Genomic DNA, 4,679 nt, shown 5'->3' with positions numbered 1-4,679 from the left:
ACACACACAAATTATATATATATATATATAATTATATATATAATATATATATATATAATATAAATATAATTTGTGTGTGTATGTGTTATATAACTAACGAGGTCATATTCAGAAGACAATGAAACCGAAACCAAATAGCGTTGAAACAGGAAGTGAAGTAAACCGAAGAGAATGACAAAATAACGGTCCACATAACAGAACATAAACCTGACAATAAGATTGTTAGGCTATCGTTAGCCTATATGTATAACAGTTAGCCTAGTTGTAATCTGATTTTCTAATCTGACTGGACAAGAGACTTTCTATTGATATTTCCACCTGCACGCACGCGTTCTAGACGGGCTGTCATTCAGTGCAGTTACAGTGTTGCGCCACAAGGTGGTGGCTGTCATTCAACTACACGTTCAAAAACGCTGATTCATTCATTCAAAGAGACGTAATGAAACACTCTGTTGAAATCATTTTAAGTTTGAGCGCCACTTTAGAAGGCTCAGCTGACCAGCTATGCGTCGATGCTAAGACAGAGATTTCGCTTTCCTTGGACATGACAACCTATTTTCACAAATATATATGACTCGGCCTGGAGGACAGACGCAAGTAATCGCAGGTGCTCAGTCGATCTCTCTCTCATTCACTGTCTGTTTAGGCTTTGTTAAGTGCAAATCTACGGAGCCTCTGTACAAATCAGCATGGTACACATTATGTTATCATTACTAACATTCAGTCCATTCAGTCCACATGCATGAAGTGTAAAACGAGTAGGGCATAACCTAACGAAAAAAGAAAACTCGCAGTTGTGGTGATTACGAGATACCAACTTGTAAAAAGCGTTCACGTCCTCATAGAACTCGTAATTACAACTTGTGAACTGGGAGTTTTCTGGGAGCTACAACTTGTACCACCTGACCACCTCAGATTCAGGTGGTATTCATGTTTAGATTCATGTTTAGGCGTTGATAGTGTGATAGTTCAGAGTCCAAGGGTGTGAACGGCTCCAAGTAGAACATCACGTGTTGTCATCTTGAAACCACAGTAATTACGACATGGCGTGAATGCAGCATAACTTCTGGAATGCTGCTCCAAGTCGGGCTCCCATGGAGCATAAAGATCAACCCCGATCAATGAATGCATCTACTTTATATTAGATAAGTGGGTATTGTTACGTCACTTTGCTTTGCGCCTCAACAGCTTAAGACTGTCTTCACTGGTCAAAGCAAAAGTTCCAAATCCGTTTGCCCTGCTGTCGGAAGCGGTACAAGCGCATAGAGTACGTCTGAAATAGAATGGGGAATCGGTTCCTCATGTAATGTGTGGTTGAGCTAGCTCTGAGAAAACCTGTCACAGATGACGTCCCATTATCTCCAGGCCAAAGTGCATGAATGGTTTGAGTCCTCAATGGACTCCTAATAATGTTCTTTTTAGCAGCATCATATGACCCCTTTAAAGCTCCATATTGGCTCAAGCGTCCAGTGAGCAGACTGTTATTGCCAAATCTGTAACGGAGCCACTCAAGATAAGTGACTTCACTCCATTATTATGAGTCAGAGTACAAGAAAAAGCAATATCACCATTGAAGGTTTAAAAAAAAGAAAACCTCCCACCGCCACCCTAATCCACAAGCCATCACTGGCACAAATCTGAATATAATACATTTCCAGCTAGAAATGCGAACAGCAGGAGATAATACTAAATCGATTCCTTCATGAGAGGCTCAAGTTGCTCCTCTCTCATGCCCCCCATCACAGCTTTCTCTCTATTATTAGATCAGGGGGGTCAGGTGTAAGGTGTCGAGGCTGAATGTGTTGCACGCGCTCGGATGAATGAAGTCTGCGCACAATTGGAGGATCACTTTGCCAGAGTTTCCGAGCTTCAATGACTGCAATATCTCACACCATCTGTCACTCTACGCAGGACGAGGTGGGGGGTCCGATTCTGTTGTTCAGGATTAAAGGCTGTAATTGTCAGCTCATATTCTGCGTTTCTTGCCAGTGTGTTTTGGATGCTATCGACATGCACACCCCCTCAACACCACCTTTCTCCATCAGCCCCCTCTTCATCATCTCCGAGGAGGTATAGCAGCCGGGGATGGCGGAAAAATGTGTATACTTCCATCACCGCTCACGCTGTGAGTTCAATGAGTTTGGCTCTGGAATCTACAGTACCCATCCTGTCACAAATTTAAAAAAAATCCCGTTTAAAGGCTGTCTTGAGTGCTATAAAGTTCTACATTTCTTCAAGCTGACCCATTTGAAAGGTTTTCTGAAGTAGATTACTTTGTCAATCTGTCAAATTCTGGGTCCTAATATTTTGTAATGAAGAGTTCTTGTATAACTTATCCTTCACCGATTTTATGTCAAGTCAGTGTCAGCTTATAGTCAGTGACAAGAATATTGAGGGGCTCCCGAGAGATTCAATGCCTCACGCATTTATAATTAAAGGTGTGACTTTTTGTGAGAGGCACTGAAATTGTGATCTAATATTTCAGCATTTTAAAGGTGCAATGTGTGACATTTTTGAGAATCTGTTTACAGAAATGCAATGTAACATACAAAACTATGTTTTCAGTGGTGTATAAATACCTTACAAAATTCACCGTTATGTTTTAATTACCTTAGAATAAGCCATTTCTATCTACATACACTGCGGGTCCCCCTCCATGGTTAAGTCGCCATTTTGCGCCGCCACGTTTCTACAGTAGCCCTAAATGGACAAACTACTCTACAGAGCGCGTTTCGTCACTGTTGTTCTTCGTTTATTCCTCGTGTTTTTAGAGTCAGCTTGCATCGTTGCTACGTTGAATATGCAAGAAGTAGTAGTAGTAGTCGTCGTGTGGTTTATTAGAAGCAGAGGTCGTTCGTAGAAGTAAGAAGAGTAAGAAATGCTTGACTGGCTACTCTCTGCTGTCTCAGATGATGACATCTTTGTCCTGTGTCGGCAACGGTAGCTTCTCAAAGGGGAGGGGTGGGGCTAATCCGTTTATTGCTATTTGTAACATCACCACTAGATGTCGCTAAAATCTACACACTGCACCTTTAAAGAAAATGTAAGTTGGAACACCAGACCTGGTTAAAGAACCCACAAAATTGTGATTTAGCAAGTAAAAACATGCCTGCGTACAAAGATTCACAGTGTTTTTTACTTGCTAAACAATGTTGTACTTACATTTTTCAGTCTGTCAAAAATATCTTTGACTGAAATGTCAAATAATTAATCAATTCTGCATAGGAATATCAGAAGAATCTTGCGTAACAGGCGAGGAAGATGTGAAGACGAAATCTTTTTATTGGATTTTGGATGTTATACACCTAACCAAACCAGGGTTGCCAGGTTTTCACAGCAAAACCCACCCAATTGCTACTCAAAACTAGCCCAAAAGTATCCCAATTGCTTTTCAGGGGGGATCCCCTGGTAAAAGTCGCATTCCAGGGGCTAAATATCACATTATTGGGGTCGCCTCAACCCGTGGACATGAAAAACATCCCGCGGAAAGAGTGTTAAAGTAGCCCAACTTGGCAACACTGAACCAAACTGAAACACTTGCCTTTTATCTTCATTCATCTCATAGCCATATGACATTCTTTCATTCTCATTCCTCCTTTGCTGTCTGTCTCAAGAACCCAAATATGATTTTTGACACATCAAATCAATATTGTGTTTCATGCTCTTTGAAAATCTGGCCTCTCCCTGTTGCACCATTTTAGCAGGTTCATACTGTAGCTATTTTGAAAGAATACCAGAACTAAAACACATGGCTCACATTAATTTCATCATGTAGTAATGGTCATATATTTTATCTAGCTTTGTTTTATGTAAAGGTGCCACAAAAATAATTTGGTGCATAACATTTAGCACGTCTAGGACATCGACTGGTGTACAACAAGCTCATTTTTATTTCAAACTATCTAAGAGATGGCAGCGTGTAAGACATGATTTACCAAGATTAATTCATACCGTTTCATGATTGCAGGATTTAAGCTCATTAATAATTTGCTTGAGAAATAATGATTCCTGGTTCACTGAATGTTTACCTCCATAGAACAGATTTGCCATAGACATGACAGGAGTACCAAGATGTATTCCATGTAGTAGAATTTTAAATGTTCTTTTTTCTTTTGTGAGGCAGTCAGGATTGGTCCGTCCTATAAGTTACATTGGTGGTCACCTAGGGCTCCCAACAATTTGGGGGGTTATGTGAGATGGTCCATTCATCTTTATTCCATCACTTGACCTTTTCACCACAGCTACTGACTATCAGTGGAAGGAAGCATGGCAGGTGATTTAACTTCAGAGAAGCAAAGTCATGAAAAAACACATATACTTTTTTTTACATATGTGAGTCTGGAAGCTGTTGGAGATGGAGAACCTGTGTAAATATTATGCTCAGTATTGCATTAGGAAAACACAGAAGGTAGCCATGAAGACATGTGCTGTATCTGTTAATATTTAAGTGTGTATACGTGACCCTCTTTAAGATTTAGTTAAATAAAAAATATATTTACCTTTTTTTTTTTGATAAAGGTGATAAAGGTCGTAAGGCTGAAACTCATTTGAAAAATATATATATATATATTTTTACAATTTATTTATCTATATGCCATGACCCAGGCCTTTAGTTTCACATTTATTTTTTACAACTGCTTTAAAAAAAAGTATGTGCATATAAAATACATATATTAACA

Source organism: Sinocyclocheilus rhinocerous, unplaced genomic scaffold (assembly GCF_001515625.1).
Source record: "Sinocyclocheilus rhinocerous isolate Xijiao unplaced genomic scaffold, SAMN03320098_v1.1 scaffold18, whole genome shotgun sequence".
NCBI lineage: Eukaryota > Metazoa > Chordata > Actinopteri > Cypriniformes > Cyprinidae > Sinocyclocheilus > Sinocyclocheilus rhinocerous.
Note: the sequence above shows the minus strand (reverse complement) of the source record.